Source organism: Benincasa hispida, chromosome 5 (assembly GCF_027475165.1).
Source record: "Benincasa hispida cultivar pf3 chromosome 5, pf3_genome.v1.1, whole genome shotgun sequence".
Taxonomy (NCBI): Eukaryota; Viridiplantae; Streptophyta; class Magnoliopsida; order Cucurbitales; family Cucurbitaceae; genus Benincasa; species Benincasa hispida.
Window position 1 is genome coordinate 26453325 of NC_143482.1, and position 26643 is coordinate 26479967.

General features: G+C 38.0%; 1 long non-coding RNA gene across 1 annotated transcript; it reads right to left on the reverse strand.

Annotated features, from left to right (window-relative positions):
- Positions 1–825: 825 nt before the first annotated feature.
- Positions 826–2392, reverse strand: LOC150036005 (uncharacterized). Its single transcript, XR_016529568.1, has 3 exons — positions 2051–2392; positions 1737–1948; positions 826–1151 (listed from the first exon to the last, which is right to left on the reverse strand). It is a non-coding gene; the product is annotated as an uncharacterized LOC150036005 (long non-coding RNA).
- Positions 2393–26643: the final 24251 nt, after the last annotated feature.

Below are 26643 nucleotides of genomic sequence, written 5' to 3' on the forward strand. Positions count from 1 at the left end.
CTTTTTCATAGTCAAGGTACAACACACCAGCGATCGAGGTATGCAAAGATTAATAAAAATAATCTCAGCACACTTAGTTACCGTCCTCAGCGATGAGGCCAAAAACTTGATGTGTTTGTATCATGCGATGAGATCAATAATGATGATGTGTTTGTATCATGCAATGAGATCAATAATGATTATGAGGTTATAACACTTTGTTTTTCCTGGTAAAACCCAAGTGCAATTCCATCCAGGGTCCTGGTAAGTCTAGGATCAAACTCATGGATTACTTACAAGTGTGCGATGAAACTAATACTCTAATCTTAATGCAAATGAAATGTTCACTCAAATGGTCAATTTTTGGTATTATTCTAGCTCTAAACTTTATGCGATGAGGGTTGTGCTTTAAGTGAAATAGTGTGAGCGGTGGTTATTGGATACTGATATGCGATGATAGGATTGAGAAGAATTTTCACCAACACTTCCTAAGCAACTATATGAATCATGTGTTCAAGCAATTCACTTGATATTACGACCAACAGTTCTCAATGTATCCAACTATCCTATCTCTAGGATACATGCGATTAATGCAATATGTAAAAGATATACTTTTATTTCTAAGGAGCATCTCCTCTTGTTTTATGAGTTCTAAATTTGAGTTCTTTCAAACCTAGATTCAATTTACTTAGAACAATCTTTCAATTCATTCAAGTGACGCAAGTAGGCATACATAAAACAACAAGTTGATCGAATTCTTTTGTTACTTAGTTTGTGCTAACTATATGCTTCTCAACCCATAAAATAATTTAGCTACTCATGATAATGATGGAAAAAATGAACAAAGGATGGAATAAATATGTATTCATAGACTTTGAACTTTTCAACATTAACAATACAACACAAATACACTTTAAGATAAAGAAAGGGATAGAGAATCAAGTCGTGGTGTGCAATGTCTTACTTCCTCCGGCTCAAATGATAACTTGCTTCACTCAAATATTGAACAATGGAGCTTCTCTTCTTCCACAAGAGTCTCAGGCTCTCACTAGGGTGTTTTTATGGCTAAACGAGAAGGATTTTTTACCGAGTTTTCTTCTCAATTTTTTTGTCTCTCGTGTCCTTTGCATGGGTATTTATAAGCGTCTAAGAATGACTTCTTTTCTCTCACTCTGCAACACATAGAAGGTCATTGAATCTTTAACGAAGTTCTCTTGTCAACCACAACTCAATCTAAGATTTGACTTTCATCACTCATGTCATATCATGCTTGATCACCTAAAGTTATCGACTTAACTGGTTATTCGATCGTGCATTTGTTTCTAATAGTTCATAGAAACATTAGCTCAAAATTCAAATAGATCAGACGTTGAAAATTTATGGTCGCATATTGTGATTACTTTATAAATTCTTTAGCAAAAATGTCGCACTTTCGAAACTTTTTCTTATTCTTTTAGATGAGAGAGATAAAATAACTTGTATTTCTACAAGTTATCATCCTCTTTATCTTAAAGAAAAAAAATCTTAAATTAATCCCTAAAATCTTAAATTAATCCCTAAACAATATTCAATTTTAAATTCCAACATTAGAGCCTAATTTTAACACCATAAAAACACGTTCTAACAACTTACCCAAAGTGTGGTTAGTTTCGAATTCATTTCTAAACTCCCCAACAAGCAAATTCAATAATAACGGTGGAACCTCAAATTCCAACCTACTGTATTTAAATCAAGGTTTCAACGCTTAACATACTTACCAAGACGGGTCAATATGCTTTTAATAATATTGGATGACAGCTTCAAACCTCTTTGAAAACCCAAATTAATGGTCCACAATCAAGATTTAACCAAAAGTTAGGCCAACTATCCATTGATAAACCAAAATACTTAAAGAACAGGAACCAAAACTCATCGAAAGTCATCAATCGGGTACTTGTACTGCTGGACACTGATCCTTGATACGTCAAAACTTCAATCGAAAACCCAAAACATAATGGGTAACAACAAATCAGAGCCAAAATTAAATGGGCAATCAAAATACTTAGGGAATCGTCACAAACCACAATCTTACTCAAAATCCCAAGATTCCGGCAAACTCTAGTGCTTGCGGCGACAACCCACGATGGCGGCGAATAGGGCTGGGCGAGCGGCAGTGGCTGGAGGAAGCGGCACGACGGCAAAAGGCTGGGCTGTGTGCCGAAAAACCGGCGACTTGGGCGAAGGCTCCGCATGGCTGGGTGGTCACGACGGCGGGCACGGCTGACGTGGTATGCAGGCGGTGTCTTCTTCCAGCGATCAGATGCAGTCGACCATGACTGGTGAAGGAAAGAGGCAGAGGGGGGGGAGGGGTGAAGAAGAGGATTTTTTTTTTTTTTTTTTTTTTTTTTTAAAAAAAAAAAAAACTTTGCGCACTAATCAAAGAGCCTTAAATGAATATTTATATACTTTTAAAACCAAACCCTAATTCCAAATATAATTAAATATATTTCTTTCTTTTCCTATTTTCAAAACTCCTTAATTCCCTCGTAAAACATCCCACATTAAATAAATTCAAAATTAACTTAAATTCAATTCTCCAAAATCACTTACCATATATTTTTAAATTGAATTTCTCTCGATCCAAAATTAAATTCTAATTTTAATTTCAACAATAATACTCCCAATTCTTTCATTACTCAATGCAACTTTTTCCAAATCTCTTTCTCCAAAATTAATTCAATTTCCACTAATTAAATTAAATTTAGATCTTTTCAAAATAAAATAATTGAGTCACAAAAATTTGAAATACATCCCAAATAATTAAAGATAAATATATTAAATTAAAAAATCATCTAAAAAATTTTGGGACGCCACATATATATATATATATAGCGCGTGTCAGAGAAATGAGAAGAGAAAAGGAGGAGAGGGAAAGAGTAAGGAGGGGGAGTGAGAGAGAGAAGAAAGAAAAAATGAAAAATATATATATTTTCTATATATATATTAGAAAAAAGTATTTTTTTTATTTGAAAAAAGGTGCCACGGTAGCTTTTTATTAGTATTTAATGAGAAATTTAACGGATACCAAGAATGCTATTAATACAAACCTCAAATGTAAAACTGAAAATTCATTCAATAAAAAAAAAGTTTTATGAATTTGGTATAAAACTAAATTTCAAAACTTTGTTATTTTGTTATCAAAAGCTAATTTTGTTATTAAAGAGAAAAAAAAACTAAGATCCTATTTTATAATCATTTGGTTTTTTTTATTATTTTTTTTTAATTAAACTTATTTTCTCACCATTTCTTATTATAATTTGCATCTTTCTTAAATACAGTGGTTGAACTATTAGTCAAATTCCAAAAACAAAAATTAGTTTTTTAAAATTAGTTTTTCTTTTGTTTTCAAACTTTTGCATAGTTTTTTAAACAATTGATAAAAAGTAGATAACAAAGGAAGAAATTTGGAAGTGAAAGTAATGTTTATAAGCTTAATTTTCAAAAACAAAAACTCAAAAACCAAATCGTTATCAAACGGATGCTTCAACTATCGTCTTTCCTACATTTTTTTCATAGAAATCAATAGAGTAGAGGAATTCAATCAAATTAAGGTAAAAATTGATCAATGATACACCAAGGATTATATCGTGCACGTAACAACTACTATAAGTCGTAAGCTATTTGATTTCCAGACTTCTAATTCCGAACCTACCTACCAAACGCTCTCTTAAGTTGGACGAGCAAACACTTGTTGGCATGCAATAGATATTGAAATCTTTTTTGTGTCTAACACTTCAATTCGTGTTTAAATATAACGTACAACCCTTGGGAGTGAAAAGAAAAGAAGTAGCAAATAAACTAATAATAGAAGGAAGCAACATCATTAACAATACAAAAATAGAATGTGAATGATTTTTTTTTCCTCTTTTCGACACAATATCTGGAAAAAAAAATATTTTCAATACAATAAACTAATAATAGAAGCAATCCAATGATCTGAAGGAGCTGTAGTTGCCAATGATTAACTTCGGTTAAGCTTGAAACTTTTGTATAAATGACTTAAAAATTTGTGAAAAAATGAAACTTTTTCTAAACAAAATTTTCTAATCTTTAGTTGGCATCACCATGTTTTGTTCTAAATTATTTTTTACTTTTCTTTTGCTCATACTTGTTGAGTTTTTGCAAAATATTACTAATGTAGTTATCCCACATTGAAAAAGTTTAAAAAAGAGATGAGCTTTAAGTATTATAAAAGACGAGCCTATATCTTTCTTTTAAATCGGTCTAGTTAAAAACATTTTAAGTTTGAGTGTGTTAACTCTAATTAAACTTTGAGAGAGTACTCTTATAATTGAGATATGAGAGAGAGTTATCCTGTGTGATTGTATCAAATTTTCACATAATGAAAACTTTTCTAGTTTGTGGTTTTTTTTAGGTTAGAGTTTTTCCATGTTAATTTTTATGTTTTCAGTTTTATTGCTTTATTTTAATTTCTTTGTTATTTTTCTACTTATTTTTGCCATAGTAGTGGGTTCCCAATAATACTCTTATTCATCTTCTCATTCTCTCTCACAAGTTTTTCCTCTCATGTGCTCTCCCACGTGTCCCCTATCTCATTCACTTTCCCGCTCTCTCTACACTTCGTTTGTTTGATATCTAGAAAAGTATTGCATGTTGTCAAAGGAAGAAGAAAACAACTCAACATGTTGTTGTCGGCATCACTGTTGCCAAAGGAAGGACAAGAGAGGGAACTAGAGTAATGATACGAAAAACACGAGCAGGGTGAAAGTTGATGTGACGACCAAATTTTCTAAGACCTTTAACTAGGGTCATGATCATTACTACATGCATGCAATTTCAAATACCAAACCATCTCATCATTTAGATTAAAATTAAAATTTTGTAAATAAATAAAGTTAGGAGTAAAGTAAATAGAACATCACTAAATCAATTTAACGAATACCAAAACAAATATCAGGAGATCCCTAAAAACTTTAATGGAATGGGAAACAACAAGAATAAAAAATGCTAGCTCAGAGACTGAAATCAAAACACAAAACATGATAATATGCAAGAAACCATGACACTAGTCCCAAACGCTATCAACATATCAACTCGTAAGTGTCCAATATATTCTTACTTTATTTGTGTTTTCCTTTCTCTAAATGTACATCAATTTTATACATACAAAATCTAAAAGAAAAATATTTCAAATGGTAAAACTGTTGAAGATATTTATAAGATATAACAAAATTTTAGAATTATCAATGATAAACACTGATAGATACTAATAGACTTCTATTAGTGTCTATTATTGATAGTTTTAAAATTTTATTATATATTGTAAATATTTTGGTTTATTTTTTATATTTAAAGACAACCCAAATCTAAACACATTAATTTTTATATAATTTAGACCTATTTGGACTTGCATCAAGTTTATGCCATAAAAAACTATGGGAGGACAAAGAGGTTGCTACATATTTCTTTAATTAATATTTCATGTGGCATTCATATGCATGAGTTAAAAAAAGCAAAAGCAAAGCAAAAGCAAAGCAAAAACCAAACTAAACATGTCATTGGCCATGTGCGTCATTCATAAATTTCATAATAAATTGCATAAAGATCATGCAGAGTCTATATTGCCAAAAACTCAGTCAACATACAACTCAGTAATAAATCTTAAATTTTGAGTTTCTTATTAGTTTAAAAGTATTTATCTTTTTATTATCATCTTTCTCAATTAATATCGATTCTTTTGACATTTATTTGTTTGATCTTCACCATCTTCTGTTAGAATTAGTGTATCGACTTCACCCTCTTTGGCAATATTATGAATTTTTAATGGTTGACGTATCGGGTTTCATGGATTCTATGTTACATGCAACATACTTTATTGATTTCACTAGAAATAAACTTTTACTTTTCAGGTAGTCACATGATCGTTCACTTGACTATGTATAAGAATGACTCTAATAAGTTCAACATAAATAGGATAGGTGAAGATAATAATGACTTGTTATAGCATTTGTCCATTATCTCGAGTTATGTTTGATGGTTTTGGTGTTTTAACAATTGTGATATTGATGGCATAGATTCAACAAATATGGTACGTATGCAAAATGATAACCTTAAAAAAGTTTAAAAAATAACATACAAGTGGCAATAAGAAATATATATGTACATAGAGTTGAAAAAATTATATATGTACTTGCACTCATTAGTAATTTTCAACTTTAGGACAAAGAGATGAAAGATTCAATAAAATAAAATAAAAGAAAGAAAGAAATAGATAAATCGATATGTATCTTCTAAATTTTTATGCACGGTATTTGTGGTAATAGTTGCATGTTTAATCTTCGATTTATGTTTGTAGGAAATGTATTTTTGCAATTTGATATTTTTCACGTAATCTGAATTAAAATGATAGTATTTATTTATTTATTTATTTTTTTTTTTATAGTTTTTATCAATTAATTAGATAACTTTTGGAATCAATTGAAAATCTTGCATTTTGTGTTTCATATATCCCTTGATTCATGAACACTTTTATAGAGTTGTTATTTGAGTGTTACTTTTAGGGGCGTTTGGATTGAGGGAAATGAGATGGGAATAATCGTGGGAATTATTTAGTACAAGTTTTGAAACTTTAAGTATGTGAATAAACTATTTCTTCACATTCCTTGTACTCATCCAAAAGTGTAGGTTTTCTTGATGCCCACTTTTTCTCCTCTTTTAATACATGATTTTTTTTTATTTTATATTATTAAAAATACTTAATATATGAATATTAAATTTATAATTTGGAAGATTATATTAAATTTTAAATTATGATCTTTGAATTTAACTACTCTAGATTCATAAATAAATAATATAATAAACTGTAAAGAATCAATACATTAATACTATTAATTCATTAACAAATTATATATGGAGTTAATTAATAATCATTATGATTAATATTTTAAGAGATTATTTTTTAATATTTATAATTAGTTTATCATTAATTAATTATAATTCATTATTTTTTAATCATAAAATGTTATATTTATTTTCTAAAAAAACTGATTTTGATTGTTTTATTAATTAATACATCATATTTATATAAATTCATCAAATTGATACATCAAATTACATAATCAAGTAATTTTAATTATAAATGACTCATTTTATTAATAATTGTTATTAATAATTTAGTCGATATTATTATTTGATAGTTAAATAATAATTTTGCTCAAAACTTTGAATTAAATTTATTGTTTACCAATTAATCTATCAAAATTTTATAAAAGTATGTGTTGAGTGAGAAATTTTGGACCAATCAAAAGTTACTATGTCATTTACTAAATTAATGACGAAATTCCAAATCATTAAATTTAGGCTCTATTAGAAGTTGACATATGTCCTGAATTGAAGTTGAAGACAAATTTCGATGACGCCACTTAGTTCTATCATAATCGTTGAATAAGATAAGATTAATTTGGCCCAATTTGATATTATTATTTGGGTCAAAGTCCAACTAAGCCCAAAAATAGGTTGAATTTGACCTAAACGTCAAATCAGGCCTAAATCCGACTAATTGAGCCCAAAGGCCAGACCCATGGACCAACTAAGCCCAAGTCCAACTAATTGGGCTCAAAGGCAAGGCCCATGGATCAACCAAGCCCAAGCCCACCTGTGAACTCTATAAATAGAGAAGCTCTCCTCATTTGGTGAGGTCAACAATTCTATACTCTAGAGAGCTTATAGGGAATTCTCTACAATCAGAAGACTCCTTGACTCCTAAAGCTGACCACGCTTGAAGATTGAAGTCTTTTGGAGATACAAGCATTCTGAAGACTGAAGTCCTTTGAAGATACAAGCATTCTGACCACACTTGAAAACTAAAATCCTTTGAAGATATAAGCATTCTGAAGATTGAAGTCCTTTGAAGATACAAGCATTCAGACCATGCTTGAAGACTGAAGTCCTTTGAAGATACAAGCATTCTTCCAAGACTCGAAGCTTAAGAATATCCACACGCCTCGCTTCTAAATATCAAGCGTACGCATTCAACCGAGAGAGAATTAGAGAATCAAGTACTAGAGATCGAACTACATCGCATCAAATCAACCTCAACATCAACATCAACACTAACTCAAGTTCAACTCCACGAAACAAGTTTCTCTGGATGCCTCGTACGAACAGTAATCCTCCAAGAAGATCAACAAGCTCAAAGACCGATCATCCAAGAAGATCAACAAGCCTAAAGGTCGATTGTTCAAGAAGATCAACAAGCCCAAAGGTCGATCATCCAAGAAGATCAACAAGCCCAAAGGCCGATCCTCCAAGAAGATCAACAAGCCCAAGGACAATCATCCAAGAAGATCATCAAGCCTAAAAATCGATCCTTCAAGAAGATCAACAAGTCCAAAGGTCGATCATCTAAGAAGATCAACAAACCCAAAAGCCGATCGTTCAAGAAGATCAACCAACTTAAAGATTATAGTTTATTTTGAAAGCATCAAAATACTATGTATTAGAGATTGTACTCACTTTCCACAAAATTAATACAAATACAAAGTTCAAGTTCCATGAAATAAATTTCTCTTGAAATCTCGTGTGAAAAAATTGGCACGCCCGGTGGGATCTCTCTACCTCTCATCTCTCTCTCGTCATCCAAGTCCATAAACCTACAAATGGCACCAAAGAAGGTTGTATCCAAAGCTACCGTCGCAAGCGATACTTACATAAGCTCTGTCATCATGGGAAAACCAAGGGAATCTACTAAAGGCGGGATCGTCTTTAGAGAAAACTCCTTGTTCGATGGCTACGTTTTTGCTACTGATCCATCAGATAAAGAATCGTATTTTGATGTAGTATCTGTCATGGTGACTGACGTAACGGCTGAGTCGGCTATGGCAGAGATGGAAAGGAAGATAATTTTCCTAACGGAAGCTGTTGAAGAGAGAGATCATGAAATTGTTACTTTAAGAGATCAAATACAGGCTCGAGACCACTGAGTCGAGTCAATCTCCAACTACAAAAGCCAATGAAATACTGACTTGCAGGAAGACCAGCCGCAACAATCTACCTCTATTGCCACCCTGTCAATTCAACAGCTGCAGGATATGATTATAAACTCCATATGGGTTCAGTATGGAAGACCATCACAGTTCTCATTTATGTACTTCAAGTCGTACACTAGGAGAATCGACAACTTAAGAATGCCAGCTAGGTATCAACCTTCAAAGTTCCAGCAGTTTGATGGAAAAGGCAATTTAAAACAACATGTTGCACACTTCATTGAAACCTGCAAAAATGCAGAAACCAAAGGAGACCAGCTAGTCAAGCAATTCGTCCGTACCTTGAAAGGAAATGCTTTCGATTGGTATACTAATTTGGAGCCAAAAGTGATTGACAGTTGGGAACAACTAGAAAGGGAGTTCCTGAACCGCTTCTACAGTACAAGGCGCACTGTTAGCATGATGGAGCTGACGAACACCAAACAGTGGAAGGGAGAGACAGTCATCGATTACATCAACCGATGGAGAGCATTGAGTATGGATTGCAAAGATAGACTCACTGAATTATCTGCAGTAGAGATATGCACTCAAGGCATGCATTAGGAGCTTCCGTACATCCTACAAGGGATAAAACCTCGTACATTTGAGGAGTTGGCAACACGCGCTCATGATATGGAGCTGAGCATCACCAATAGGGGAACTAAAAATTTCCTAGTCCCGGAAGGGAGAAAATACAAGAATGAATCCAAGGGCACTGAAAATATCGTGGATAGTGCCACAAAAGAATCTATGGTCGTTCATGTGACCCCACACAAATTTTCTTCCAAAGGAAAACAAACAAAATTTGAAAGAAGGCACAATGAGGGCGAGAAGCGTCGTCCAACTCTTAAAGAAACACAAGAGAAGATTTATCCATTCCTTGACTCTGATGTGGCAGAATGCAAGCGATCGGAATAAGTAGGAAAAATAGATGATCCTAACTATTGCAAGTATCATCGGATCATTAGTCACCCAGTTGAAAGGTGCTTTATGCTGAAGGAACGAATTCTGAAGTTGGCTCGTGAAAAGAAGATTGAGTTAGATTTGGATGAAATAGCTCAGACAAATCATGCTACAGTAGCGGCAACTTCAAGTGTTCCAACACTGTCTGTGTCCCATACTCAAAGACAAAACCTGATCCAGTTCGGAGCCTTCGAGCCTATAGTTGTTTGGTTCCAACAAGAGATTCAAACAACAAATTCCGAAAAGAAAGATAAGTTCGTTGAAGATGACAACGAAGGGTGGATAGTTGTGACTCGTCGAAAAAGAAGACAACCAAACTCCACCCAAAAAAAGTCGCGTTCCTATCGAAGCTATAGAAGAAGGAACAAGACTCATAAAAAGAAAGGCAAAAAGATGACAAGGAAGACTAAGCTTGCTAAGAAAGAAGAAAAGAACTTTTCTCAATTCCGATGGCCAGTAACTTCGGCAGAATTTCTCCCAATAGGCTTTCTCAATAATCATCTAGAGAAAATATCAGAAGTTATTGCATGTCACACTGTCGACATAGTGGAAGTCGACAACAATCATATAACTGTCGAAGAAGTCAACGACTTAGAAGAAATGAAGCAAAGAACTTCTGTCTTCAATCGTATTAAGCCTTCAAGTGCTCGATCTTCAGTCTTTCAAAGATTGGGTATGGCCACGGTAGGAAAAGAAAACCAATGTCCAACAATTACTTCTACTCGAACTTCAGCCTTCAAAAGGCTAAGTATATCCACATCAAAGAATGATCGACCTTCAGCATCTACTTTTGATCGTCTTAAGACAACAAGTGATCAACATAAAGGAAGGATGAAAATCCTGAAGGCAACATCATTCCATAAAGAAAACAACGATGAAAAGATTTACAGTCGTGTCCTTCATGCATGAAGAGAAAATTTTTTGTTGACATAAGTACAGAAGGTTCCTTGATAGTGAAACCAAAACTCATCATATTGACGAATCCTACAAATAAAGAGGATGATCAAAACCATGATGAAATAAGAGCTTCTAAAGTTTAAATGAAAAAGCTTCTCATCTCAAGAGCCTAAACTGCATGATGCTCCTAGCCCGCATGAGCTTAAAATGTGAATGCCCCTCCCCCTCCCCCTCCCCCCCCCCCTCCCCCCAAAAAAAAAAAAAAAAAAAAATTTGTACGAACTACGTTACGACTTGATCCCTGTCATTATAAAGGGTATGTAGGCAACTTAGAGAAATTTAAGTTCAGTCGCACATAAAAGAAACATTCTTTTTGAACTACATTATGACCTGATCCCTATCATTATGAAGGGTATGTAGGCAGCTTAAAAGAAACTTCAAGTTCAGTCCAGTTAAAAAAAAAAAAAACTTGAACTACGTCATGATTTGATCCCTTTCTTTAAGGGTATGAAGGCCCTTAAAGAAATTTAAGTTTAGTCCTGAAAGAAATCAGATCTGAGATTTCCATGAGCAACAAAAGAAAGATAATTCCAAATCACAATCATGAATGAACAATACATTTACAGTCGACATCAAACAAGCGGTTATACAATTCAAATGTAGAAATTATAGCATGAACAACAAATGAACAAGAGAAAAACTGTACGAACAATTGCAGAAGCTTCTCCACGCTCCGTTGCGTATGAACGCTCGAACAACAGAAACCTTAAACGCTCAATCTACATGACCGCAATACTGCAACAAATACGACACAAACACTTCACGCTCGTCCTCAATGATCGCCTTGGCCACGAACTCCTCAGCAACACGAACGACGTCTACAGCACCACGAACGGCCTCCAGAAAACCTCGATGGTGTCAAATTGAGTCTGACACCACCAACAAGGCTACCTTGGTATTCTCAGTGTGAGAATCCAGAGGGTGGGCTCTGTTCAGACTTGGTATGAGGCAGACAAAGAAGGAAACACCGATCGCGTACATGACTGGGCAAGTGGGAGATGGTGGAGACCTATCGTATAGGTCGATGCCCAATTGTTTAGATAAAGCTAAGCGATCATCTAGCAAAAGCTATGTGATCATTTAGCTCATCGTTTAGCTCCTCTGTCGCCTACAGACTCTACATGATTGTTTACTTTGGGCAAGCGATCGTCTAGCAAAACTATGCGATCGTTTAGTAAATACTGCACAATCGTTTAGCTCGCCACTGCACGATCGTGTAGCTCGCCCAGCCGTCGTTTAGTAAATCCGTATTTACTTGACGACTACCGTGAGTTTCTTTATGCCGAGAGAAATCTCAAAAAACTTTTTCAATCGTATGTAAAAATTCTCTCTGTAAAACTTCTTTTTAAAATAGGAAAACAATTTTCCTTTTAAACTCACAATTACCATGAATTCAATAACCACCCACTAACTTGGTTATTAAAAGAAAAAGAATTAATTATCCAATAATTAATATTATTATAAATATAAATGATAACCAACTTATCATACTATATTTATAACCTATTGTTTTAATATTTCATCTCATGAAACATATAAACCACAGTTCTTTTTCTATTCTATGGTACTTAATGTAAATCTCATTTACATCAATCCTTCACTAGATGTATCTCATACATCATATCGATTATATCATATATAATAAAAATACCTCTTGTCAATTTGAACATTTCAAATCAACACCAAGAACTGATCCTTAACTGAATCCATTGAGCTACAAGGAGACCTTATGGACTTGTAGCTCGAAGCTTCAACTGTACGTGAATAACTGACTAAATTCTTTAGTCACGGGATTCACCATCCGTTAACTGCTAGGCACTCCACTAAAGACCGACAGCTGAACTCTCCTTACCACAGATATATTATGTGTTTATCTTAACCAATAAGCAATGCGACAACCCTAAACAGATCGCTCGTAAGTACAGCTGGGCCAATAACCGTTATGCCCCTGTAGTTACATCTGTCTCCTTAAGTACCATTGATCTCTCTAATGATTATAAGTCATAGTCCTACTATGACTGAGTCTTCTCTTCCAAAGGGAAGCTATGACCACTATGTTCAAGCCCCAAAATCAGCACTTAAAGGAGCAATCTCTCTACTTATCCCTGTTTCGGGAAAGAAGTGAATTCCATATTGTGGATTGAGTTCCCATCTCTCAGATCAGACAAGTCCCCAAAAAGGTAGGCATGTTGAGTTGGCAATCTGGCTACTCTCACCCATACTAATCAAATGATTGCCTTCAAAGACAGAAGTTCCCAAAACACTTAGGATTGAGGTCGTGTCACCTATGGTCGTTTAGGTGAGATGCAAGTCTCTAATATCAACGACGTTATATACAGAGTCTAGTCATCTTGTGGTCCAGGTCTTATACAAACTCTTTGTATAGGACACCCTTGCTCGCATGTCTCCACATAAATGGTCAGAATCTACCATCTATAGTAGTTTACAACACTTGCAAACCTCTATAAAGCGGACCATATCCATAGTGTCACCAGAATTAAGTATACCACCTTAATCCTTATACTACAGAATTATTTAGGTTATCACTTAAGCCATGATCCACTTGTATATCACATATATATGCTTAAGTTCACATAAGATAACCAAGAATCTTTGCTTATTGGATATGAGTAAATGCCAGAATTAAATAACACTTATTTTATTCATTGAACAATGTGTATCTTTACAAAACAGCGAGACTCAAAGAGAATTAGGACACCAATCCCAACAAGTCCATTAGAAAAGGTACCACAACCACCTAAGTATGATACTACAAGCTTGATGTTGATCATCCCCGTTAAAGAATGACACTCCAGATTGAAGATGTTCATCCCTATTGGGGGCAACACAATGGATTGAATATGTTTATCCCTCGTAAGGAGCTAGCACAGTAAATAAAAGGCACACACTTGGAATGCGCTTCGCTTCCTCTTTAAAATCTAACTTGGATGCTTTTTGATAACTTGTAGAAATATAAGTTATTTATACCATTTTATTTAGATTATGCGGCAAAAAGAAGGAAAAGTTGCGTCGACAATATAGAAATTGGCTTAGAAATACAAAAATTGTAAAGTGTCGTGAGCACACCCGCTAACCCCATTGCGATGGCAAAATGGAATGTCCAAGTCTTTGTTTTGTAGAAAATAGGCCACCGCATGCGATAATCGCTCGAGGAAAAAAATGAACAACGCATCTACATTGCATACGGCAATCGATCAAGAACGAAAAAAGATCAACACAATTGCAACACATGCGACGATCGATCATAGACTCAAACGATCAACGCATTTCCACCGCATGCGGCAATCAATAGAAGATCAAAACAATTACACCGCATGCGGCGATCGATCGAAGATGTAAAGAGCGACATATTTGCAAGGACTTCTGACATTGTGCAACTTTTCTGTTGTACGACTCTGACAAATCAATTGTGGAGCAGAGCAGACGTTTCCACTATGCCATGGCAGGAATTACCAGATTTTCAAAGTGGGACCACTAGTACAAGAGCCAAGGTCTATAAATAGCTTCCTCAAATTCAATGAAAAGGGAGGCTGATCTGAAGAGACAATCCAGAGAAAATTCAGGAGAACGACGAGACAAGATCGAGAGGTTATTTCCATTCTCGAAGAAGAAGCTCTGTGCAAGAGGTCACTTCTACCTGGAAAGCAAGCCTGAGAGGGAAACTTTCCACTCCATTTCTTCCACACGTCGGTAAGCATATCGTCTCCGATCGGGATCTGTGTCAAGACATTGATACTCTTTTCGTATTTATTCTTATTTTTTATTCATCTACTGTGTTCATCTATCTTTAGTCTTTCATTCACTATCTGTAACAAACGCCGATCCTTAGATTTCAATATCATTATCGTAATCATTATTATCTCTCTATTCTTTTCTATACATTCATCATCCATTTTCTCCATCATGTGTAACTAATCCCCTGGTAAAGGGGAAGGATTAAGCGAGTGAGTTAATCCTTGTTAAGGAAATCAACTGAGTTTAGCTAAAGTATGCTCGACGACATCTTCACCTTTGAGAGCAAAAGTGAAGATATTATTCCGCCTATCAAAAGAAGGTTGGAAGAATGTGTTAACTAAAGTGAAAAGTATTTCCAGAGATGGAAACAATCTTGTGTTAATGACGTTCATCCCTATTTCACCATAGACATATAGGAATGCGGCCGATCACTGAAAGGTGTAAGCCAAGGGAAAGCAGAACCTTAGTTGTGTCCTCAACAAGATTGACGAACTTGCGATGGCCTTTCCCTCAACCCATTCTCTTTCTGATTCATTTCACAAGATTTGCCACCGCATTCATTAGATTCTTTTGCACAACTTCACAGTTAGTCCTCAACTCGTATCATTAATTATTTATTCATTTATTTTATCACCGCAATTTATTTTACAGCACTTTATTTTATCATCGCAATTTTCTTTACCGCACTTTATTTACCATCTCATTTTATTCTTTACCGCAATTTACTTTTACCGCTTTTTAATTTTTTGCAAACCCAATTCATTATTCTTTATGTTAATCGGTCGCATATACCACATTAGTATCGCATTAATCACAACAATCCCCGTGTTCGACCTCAGGTCAATATGAGAAACTTGCGTTGGAATTATACTTGGTTCCAGTGCAAGAAAACTTGTGACACGCACTACACGAATGCATACTACGAAGCATTTAAGCAACATCGTATACATTTAGAATGTAGTATCCCAGATTATCATAAATCATTATCGCAAAGCAACTTGAGTCATAACGCATCATTCATTCATTTTAAATCATTACAAGTTTTTGGCGATATAATATAGATATTAAATTTTGTCTATCAAGTTTTTGGCGCTGTTGTCGAGGACAAGAACTTGAACCATCATAAATCAAACATAAATTTTCTTTACAAGTTTTTGGTGTCGTTGCCGGGGACAAGAACTTGAACCATCAAAAATCAAACATAAATTTCTTTCACAAGTTTTTGGCGTCGTTGCTAGGGACAAAAACTTGAATCAACGCATAAGAATAAGCATTAAATTTTGTCCATCAAGTTTTTGGTGCCGTTTCCAGGGATTGGCAATGTTTAATGTTGAATATTTTTGTGGTATTTTGCAGGACAAATCTCTGTTGTAATGTCTGTTTAACACGGAAAGCAAGCTGACGGTTTATGAGTACTGGGACTGAACCAGAAGTCGAAGCTGACCCAGAGATCAAGCGTACTTTTCGCGCACGAGCACTCTAGAATCGTATCAGGCGAAGAAGAAACATGGCTAATAACAACCATAGGCCCGATGGGAATTAAGGGGTAAATTGGCCGGCGCAAGATCCAGTTTTTCTGGCGGCTGACCGCAATATCCCAATGAGGAACTATGCGGTGCCGAATTTATATGACTTCTCGCCCAGAATTTCAAGACCCACGGTAGAGGAGAATACACGATTTGAAATAAAGCGGGCCATGCTTCAAATGATCCAAAATGCGGGGCAATTTGAAGGTCTACAAGGTGAAGACACGCATGCTCACTTGACCAGCTTCGTGGAAATGTGCAATACATTCTCCATTCCCGACGTGACTCTGGAAGGAATTATATTATACCTCTTCCAGTATACACTTTGGGATGAGGCGAAGAGGTGGGCTCATTCATTGGAGCCAAATGAAATTAATTCCTGGGACTAGTTGGTCGAGCGATTCATGAAGAAATTCTTCCCGCCTGCAGCCAATGCAAGAAGACGGAGGGACGTGTTGAATTTTGAACAGATGGAAAATGAGACTCTCAGCACCGTATGGGTGTGACTCAAAAGATTGGTTAAGAATTATCTGTACATCAGGATTCCTGATTGCGTTATGATGGAAACCTTTTACAATGGCCTGGACAGATCAATGCAAGCTGTTACTGATGCCTCCGCGGCAGGAGGATTTATGGACAAAACATACACTAAAGCCAAGGTCATCTTGGATTGCATTTCGCAAAACAAAGATGATTGGGTAGACGATGGGTATGGGGGAAGAGGCCTGGAGCGAAGAAAAGTAGAAAGTGCCATTGTGCCAGATGATACAATGACCACCTTGGCCGCCTAGATGGCCGCAGTTACCTCTCTCCTCCAAATTATGGCAATTAATCAGGGAACCCTCTCTCAGGGTGCAACGCAAGCCAATGCACTAACACAAGTGGCAGCGATAAGCTGTACACAATGCGGAGGAGGTCATTCAGCAGAAATGTGCCCATCAAACCCACAGGCAGTGTACTCCATTCAGAATAACCCGTATAGCAACACGTATAACCCGGGTTGACGGAACCATCCCAACTTCAGTTGGGGAGGGAACAATGACCAGGGAGGTCAGAGGAATATGTAGAACAATTTCGAGAATCGAGGAAACCCTCTGGCTTTTCACCAGGGTTTGAATTAGATTCACCACCAATAGAGGCAATCGCACAACCAACCTTCCTCATCCAACACCTCAATGAATACATCGTCCTTGGAAGCTTTGCTGAAGCAGTATATCGAGAAAAATGATGTGGTCATGCAATCGCAAGCATCTTCCATAAGGAATTTGAAGATCCAGGTTGGGCAACTGGCAGCCAAGCTTCGAAATAGAACACCGGGAATGCTGCCCAACAATTCAGAAGCCCCCGGATCTAATGGGAAGAAACAATGTCAGTAGTGACATTGGGAAGCAAGTCTGACCGCCTGTTGGGATGCAGTTGCGGTAACCCTGAAGAACTTGTTTCAATCAGCATCCCTAACACTATCTTTACTGCTTTTTATTGCTTTCTTTACTGCTTTCTTTATTGCGTTGTTATTGCTTTCTTAAATTAGTTTTACTGCTTACTAGAATTTACTTCTACTTCAATTCCAGTTTGCGTTAATGTTATCCCTAGTTGAATGTATTTCCTTTCCAGCATTAGTTTGCGTCGATCTTAAATTTTGTGAATGAATATTAAAAAAAAAAATGAACACCGCAATGTCTTATCAATTTGGTTTTGGGATAAGCATTGCGATGTTGATGATACCATAAATAACATCCAGTATGCATTGCGATGACAGGTGTATCTTGCACTAATAGATACACTTTCCGCCAATCTTCCAAAAATGTATTGCGTTGACGGATGAGTTGCGCGCATATGTACACTAAGCCTATCAGAGCATAAGTTTTTAGGACAATTGAGGAATTAGTTTATACCAACTTAGTATCAAAGCATAAGTTTTTGGGAAAGTTGATGGGTTAGTTGATACTAGTTTGGTATCAAAGTATATGTTCTTGGAAACCAGAAGGTTGAGTTAGAAAAACTTGAGATTTGAGTTTAGTAAAACTAGAGGGAAGTATGGTAGAGTAAGGGTTTAAAGAGAAACCTACGAATTAGTCAAAGTGAGACTAAGAGAAATAGTGGAAGTGGCATGACCTAGCAGGCAACTGGAGCTGGAACTCACAACACTACCTGAAGATCTACCGAGGAAGGTAAGTGTGAATTTAAGTTATTCTCATTTAGTATTTGAGATAGAAATGATTATGTTGTAAATAGTTGGTTCAACATCTAGCTTAGAGATAGCTAGGTGAGGTATCGTTGGACAAACTAAGAAAGTTGATATCAGAGTAGCGCAATGGAAGCGTAGTAATAGACAAGGTTATAAGAGGTTACAATAGTGGTTGTTGTGAAACCTTAAACTAGAGTTAGTTTGAGTAAATTTCAAGGAAGAAATTTTCTTAAGGGGGAAGTAAATGTGAAACCTGGATTTCCATTTTCCTACTTAAGCAGGTGTTAAAAGGAATTAATTAAGTGCAAGTTAAATCCTATGTTGAAGTGAAGAAAATTTCTAAGTGTTGAATAGATTTTCCTTGAATAGTTTTGAGTTAAGCTTTAATTGATGAAATTTGGCTAAGTGTAAGGTCAAAAGGACCCATGCATTACGAGTTAGGAGACATTAATGCATAAGTTGAAAAGGAAACCATGCGTTTGTAAGGTTGGATGCATGATTAGCCGAAGTATTGGCAAGAAGCATTGCCAAGAGTCACCATGCGTTGGAAGCCAAGGAGAAATATGATTAAGTATTTGACAAATGCATTAGTGTGTGCCATGCATTGGCCATTAGACTTTGAGAGGTTATTTGGGAGGTTAGTAGTGCATGCAGTAGCAAGGTCTTAAATAGGTTAGAAAACGCATGCGGCAGCCTCAAGTTGCGCATCCAAGGGCGTTAGACGTTGGACGCGATGGATGCGATGGATATGATGGATAGAGGCATGCGGCAATGGAGGCAGGTGCGATGGATGCGATGGTAAGCAGCCGAAGGCATACGACCGAAGGAAATTCGTTGGTAATTTGCGGTGATGCGAGGACATGCGATGCAAGGGCATGTGGTGATGGGAGGGCATACGGTGCAAGGGCATAAGGACATGCGGTGAGGCGAGGGCATGCGATGATGCGGTGCGAGGCATGCGTCAATGGATGGCATGCGACGTTGGACGCGACAGTGCTATGCGATGGTATACCGCGATGGATGCGATGGATGCGGCAGTGCTACACTATGCATTGGTGATGTGCTATGCGTTGGTGATGTACTATGCGTTGGTGATGTGCTATGTGTTAGTGATGTGCTATGCGTTGGTGATGTGCTATGCATTGGACATTTGCTATGCGTTGAACATCCAAGGGCATGTGGGATCATAGGACAAACTAGTAGTATGCGTTGAAGGAGTGTTGGTCAATATCCTAGTTGAGCGCATAAAGCAAAGGTAAGCCATGAGAAGGAGAAGGATATGCAGCCAAAGAGAAGCTTGCGAGCATCTAGCATAAGTGACCAAGTTGCGTCAATTAGATGCACAAGGAAAGATTGAATGGACGCATGCGCCGATGGATGGTGTCCGGACATAAGTAGGTTGCGACAATTAGATGGGCGCATTTTTGGTGAACGCATATGAAGTTGGATGAATGCATATGAAGGATGGACGCATTCAAGGACGTCATCCGGACATGTGGCTTGTTGGGAAGAGATCTTAAGCCTTAAGAAAATGAGGTGGTTGCATAAGAAGACATGAAACCTTGAGGGCTATGTGTTGGTGAAAGGGGAGCAAGACACCTTAGGTTGCGTTAATACAAGATACAGTAATAGTGTAAGGAAAAGACACTTGGACATGTGGCCAGGTAAGAGGTGTTAGCCTTAGAGTAATCTTGGATGCCTATAAATAGAGCCAAGGACTTCAGATGGGAACTCAAATTCTCTTCAAAGGACATACATAAGAGTGTATTGGGAGGAGACTATGCATTGGTAGCAAGACAATGCGTTGGTCAACAGGTTCCAAGAGGGGAGATGTTGTCGGACAGAAAGGATAGGAAGTAGCATCAACTTGGGATGAAGAGTTCTCCCAGAATACTCGTGCGTTTGATGTGATTTCAAAGCCATCTGAAAGATATGAGAGTTTAGTTTTCATGGTGGGGCTTCCGAAGAATAATCTCTATGGAATCAGGCTGGAAAGAGAGGACAAGACAGAGGGGTCGAGCTGTCGGGTAAGCTGAGCCAGTCTTGATGTTTTGATGTTTCCGGCCAAACCACGAGAATTTATGAGCTAATATTTTGAGGTAAGCTTCCTGAGACATTTTAGAGCATATTTGTAGAAGGAAGTAACTCGAGATAAGGCCTAGAACTATGAGTAGTCTGAGTTTTAATATTTAATATGGAATTTAGGGTTCAATAAGAGCCCGACAAGATCATGGAACTTCTAGAGAGAAAGATTCCTAAACGACCAAGGTGAGTGGTACTTTCCTTAAATCTTAAAGCATATATTTTAGAGTAAATTATATATGCTTATGTTATGAATGAGTATCTAGCATGAGAATGAGATTATGTGATTGGGATGGTCAGGGGGTCAATAGACCTAGTTCCTGAGCCCGTAAGTAAAACCTCACGGGATGGTCAGGGGATCGAGAGGTTTAGTTCCTGAGCTTGTGGGAGGAACCTCGTATGGGATGGTCAGAGGGCCGACGGACCTAGCTTCTGAGCCCATGCGTGGGGAGCTATGTGCATATAGGAGACAAAGGGAACGAAAAGAGTAAGCGTTGTATTAGTAACAGTTAACTATCTACCGTGTGTGTAGGTAGACAACATACTCATTTTAAGTAGTTATCAGTTTAGCTATCTACCGTGCGCATAGATAGAGTTGAAAACAGACTCATTCAAGGCTGAGGTTTGAATGTAACCTCGTATTTACGATATGCTTGTTAGTTATGAGTTGAAATAGACTCTAGAAGTTGCTTACCACTCACTGCGCTTTGTGAAGTTCATTATGTTATTTCATGTTTTTCTTCTTAGGTAGCGAAAGGTGAGGATTTCCAGGGTGCTGCTAAGGTCAAGGTCTGCCACAAGCCATAGTTACACTTCCGGAGGGTTTTACAGTTGTTGTTGTAAACCTTGTAGATAAGTCTTAGAGTTGTATAAATGTTACATTATTGTAATAAAATGGGCTTACTTAATCCGTTGTTGTTTGCCTTCTTGACTTAATAAGTTGGTTGTTGAATTTGTTCATTGGTATCAGAGTTATTTCCGCAAGAATTTTTAGGTAGTAAGTGTCAACAAAAGGGTTGATAACTGCTGCAATTATGTCCTTTCCTAGGCTCAGAGAGTAGTTTGAGGTGGGGTGTGACAGCGTCCATCCTCAGCAAAAACAAACTATGTCGATGGTTGTATTGCGCTGGTAGAAATATCGTGTGCCCATCCTCCAGAAATGCATTACGTTGAGGGGTGTGTTACGCTAATGCATATGTTGTGCCCGTTCTCCGCAAATATGATTTGCGGTAATGGATGCATTGCGTTAAACACTTAACATTGCGTCCGTCTGATTAAATAAAAAAAATGATAAAATATTCGTGGAGACAGTAGTCCAATCGCTTCAGCTTTCGAGGGAATTATGATTTAGCAAACGAAAGAACGTCCTCCTGCTAAATCATAATGGGAGGGGCGCAGCGGCAGGATTTTTGGGAATACCGAGGCCTGCCATGCAGCAATTGCATTGGGCCTATCAAGGCCCAACCTATAAATCGTACCTCCTTCAACCAAGGAGCTCATTTGCATCTCTTGCGAAAGAAAAACCTTAAAGAATTCTCTCTGTATACCATCCCTTTCCGAGCTTTCTTCCGAGACCAAAAGTTTTTCAACTTCTTTCACTTTACCAACAAAAATGGCCGGACAATCTTCACACTCTTCTTCCTAACCATCATCCCCTTCCCAAGCCCCTGTCACTGTACGGGAGGCGGATTTCCTTGCTGCCAGCCGCTGCCTCGCCACCCAGCCTAAGCCTTCCCCAAGAATCGCTGAAAAACCTCGGCGAAAGACCTCTGTAGTCGAAAAACCACCCACCAACCGAGAGGGGCCGAGCATGGAGAGTGCCCCTGCCACCAGACCTGAGGTTGCGCTCGCAGTACCTTCGACTGAAAGAGAACTGAAGCGAAGGGAAGACAAGGAGGTATTTGGGAGTATTTTGAGCAATTTAGAAAGAAATAGGGGTTACGGAGGCAGGAGTAATGAACCAGCCCCTGCCGTCGGAGGAGGAGTTGGCATTGGCTTCGCGGAGAATGGCCCTAGCCACTTCAGATCCTAAGGAGATTGTCCTAACAGACTCCAATGAGGGACCCATCAGGGCCGTTTTGGAGGTGGTAGAGGCGAAGAAGTAGTTGGGGACGGTCAAAGAGAAGGAGAAGAGAAAAAGTAAAGAAAAACGGGTGGAAGGAGATGAAGCCGCTCGGTTGAAGAAGGAGAAGAAAGAAAAGAAGAAAAGTGAAAGAAAACAACGTAGGCGAGAAGAGAAATGCCTGAAGAAAGAGGAGAAAAGGAAGAGAGCGAAAAGTCTAGATTTTGACGGACAATCAACCACCGCAAGGGTGGAAGAGGGGATGTCAGTGAAACCTAGAGCATCAGCACAACCACAAGTTTTATCGCTGCATACCAGATTGGTTGTGTCTGAAGACAGAAAAGACCCTAACATCACCCCTCTTATGCGGCGTCGCAAGGAGAATGTGCCGCAAGGGTCCACAAGTGACCAAAATTTCTTTCAACGCATAGTAGAGAAGGAGGAGAAAATAAAAAAATAATTAGAGGAGAAGCAAGAAAAGATGTCACGTGCACACCAAATCATCACAGCAAGCGATTTGTCGAGAAAACTCCACGATGAGGCGGTTCGCCGTGACAACGCAAGAGTGGAAGAAGAAGAAAGAAAAAGGCTCGAGGATGAGCAACGCATTGTACTCGCCTTGGAGAAATGTGAAAGAGAAATGAGAGAGGAAGAAGAAGAATGAGGAGAAGGAACAACGCCGCAAAGCAAATGTGCAACGCGTCAAAGAGAGGAAGAGAAAAGAAGTGGAGGAATGGGAAAAGGACAAGGAAGAGCAACGCAAGGCGAGGGAACGCAAAAAAAGACAAAAATCTCACCTTGTATCTGCTCAAGACAAGGGCAAAGCGAAAATGGAGAGCAACGAGCTTGCATCGACCAGGAGGCGCCCAACAACCAAGAAAGAAAATGATCTGTGGATAGAGATGGGCTTCATCCCTACGTCGGTGCCACTACTGGATCTTATCACCAGTGTTGTGGTGGAACATGGGTGGGCAACTTTCTGCCAATGTCCATCCATCGTCATTCCTGCAGTGGTGAGGGCCTTCTATCACGGCCAACTTCTTGATACCGAAGATGTGGTGATCATAGAAGGGAGGGTAGTGCCGTTCAGCGGACATCAATGAACTCTATAAGGTGAAGGACCTCCCGGAAGCACCGGGTAACAAGTTGATTGATGATCCTGAAGAAGAGCACATGGAGGATGCGTTGAAGGTATTAACACAATCGGGCACCAAGTGGTCGGTGTCATTAACAGGCATAAGAACCCTCGCCTCTAACAGGCTGCTCCCAAAAGCGCGACATTGGGTTTATTTGGTGAAACGACGACTCATCCCAACAACGCATGACAAAACAATTTCAAGGGATCGAGTTATGGCCGCATACTGCATAGCGCGCGACATTCCGATCGATGTGGGCTAGCTCATTGCGAAGTAGATTCGATGTTTTGTTGGCCGTGTGAGAGGCCAATACTTCTTCCCGTGGACAATTTCGAGCCTGTGCCTCTCTGTGGGCAAAAGCATTGATGAAGAGCCCATGCTAGAAGTTCACGGCATCATCCACACGAAGATCCTGATAATGCTTCTCAAGGATTCACCGCATTGCCCCGAGCTTCCAACAAAAAGGACCCTCATCGATTTAAATGCACCGCAACCACTAAAACCAAAGAAGTAGCGCTGTAATGATAAAGGAAAAGAAATCATCCAAGACAATTCGTCGTAGAAACAAACCAGTTTACCCTTGGACCCTTTGCCTTTAATCATTCGCCCACCAAGCCCTCCAAATGAACCCCTTTCCTCTCTTCCCGAACAATTCACAAACCTCCTCCTTGCTCCTGATTCGAACCCCGCATCTCCATCAGCGTCCCCCCGCCATCCATCTCCACCTCACTTTTCACCACCATCGCCGCATGTTGATGACCCACACAGTTTAGGAGCAAGCCCTTCCGCTCAACCTCAAACCGATGCTAGTGAAACATCGACGCGCAACCCACCACCGCATCCCTTGCTGCTGCCTTAGCCAATATGCGGGTCTTCTTATCTCAACAACTTACCTTCTTCCGCCATGTATTAACGGAGTGCAGGAGAGCAATGCAGAGTTGCGAGACAGCAACGCAATTTGCGATAGGCGATGGTCAATATTCAATGCAACGTCTTTACCATTCGCCTAAATCAAAGACAGATGGCCGGGCGCAACCATGGGTACTTCAATTTCTTAACGACATATCTACATGGTCCCTAGTGTCTCCACATCCACAACAACCTCTATAATTTCAAGAAGCACCTCAAAGAGCTCCTCTGCAACATCCTCCTCATCAAGAGCCCCCGCCGCAACTCTAAATTTAGGGGTGTACTACCTTCTTCACAATTTTGAATTTTTTTCTTTGCGGCCATTCAATTTTTTTTTTTTATAGAGAAAGCTATACCTTGTATTCTTTTGTACATACTTACAATTTTGTGTGCGATATTTATAATTCTTTGTGTACTTAGACAATTTTATACAACTGAGTAATCATTCTTTCCTTATGCGTTGGTCTCTTTATTTCTATCATCCTTTGTCAATTTATTGCGATAATTCTTTTCTTTTCTTTTGCGTTGTTTATTTGCGCTGCCATGATGAGTAATATGCATACCCTTAGCAAAATCTCTTTATACATTGCATTTTCTACCTAACACTTAGACAATTCATCGCAATAGCTTTACTTTACCTTCTATGTTTCAAGATTCTGCTCAAAACTTCTTTTCAAAATTTTGACTAAGTGTTTTGTCTTTTCTGTCCAAAACAACGCAATGAGAACCTTGCGCATCTCTAAATTTGGGGTGTGGGGAAGGTCTAAGTAGATGCGATCAAGCGGATGCGGTAATATCAGGCAAATGCAATCATCATCGTAAAAAAAATGATGAAAAAAAAAAAAAACTCCACTGTCAGCGCAAGGGAAAATCCCAACTTGATAAGAGTTTAGTCTTGAAAGAAACCTGTTCGTAGTTGGATGTTCGTATGACACCCGTGGGAGCAAGCCAAAATGAAGGTAGGTTTCCAGGATTGATGCAATATATAAAAAAAAGAGAGAGAGAGAAAATAAGGATAAAAGAGACAACTCCTCTGACCAGCAAAAGTAAAATTTGGCTAAGGATCAAGAGTTGCAGTTGAGATTGGTACACAACCGAAGTTGGATGCTCGCATGTCAACCGTGGGAGCAAGCCAAAATGAAGGGTGTAACCATGATCAATGTTCTCTATAGGATGACGCAAACCAGACCACTGTATAAAGATGTATTTCGTTGTTTTCGCAAGAAGAGGTAAAACATTCTTCTCAAAACTAGAAGAGAACTTTAGGTAAAGGTTTGTCTTAGATAAGAATAAAGTGGAGCATGTTGAAGAATTGTCAAAGGATGGAAGGAACTTGCGGTGTTGAGAAATTATGTAGAGGTGGAGCATTCAAGTAGCCGATCGACGCAAAGTTAGGATAGAAGTTAAGCTGAATTGCCTTAGTCGAGGATATGCTTGAGGACAAGCATATATCTAAATTTAAGGGTGTGATAACTTGTAGAAATACAAGTTATTTATACCATTTTATTTAGATTATGCAGCAAAAAGAAGGAAAAGTTGCGTCGACAGTATAGAAATTGGCTTAGAAATAGGAAAATTGTAAAGTGTCATGAGCGCACCCACTAACCCCATTGCGATGGCAAAATGGAATGTCCAAGTCTTTGTTTTGCAGAAAATAGGTCACCGCATGCGATAATCGCTCGAGGACAAAAATGAACAACGCATCTACATTGCATGCGACAATCGATCAAGAACAAAAAAGATCAACGCAATTGCAATGCATGTGGCGATCGATCATGGACTCAAACGATCAAGGAATTTCCACCGCATGCGGCAATGAATAGAAGAACAAAACAATTACACCGCATGCGGCAATCGATCGAAGATGTAAATAGCAACGCATTCGCGAGGACTTCTAATAGTTACAGCTTTTTTGTTATAAGATTTTGACAAATCAATCGTGGAGCAGAGTGGACGTTTCCACTATGCCATGGCAGGAATTATCAGTTTTTCAAAATGGGATCACTAATACAGGAGCTAAGGTCTATAAATAGCTTCCTCAAATTCAATGAAAAGGGAGGCT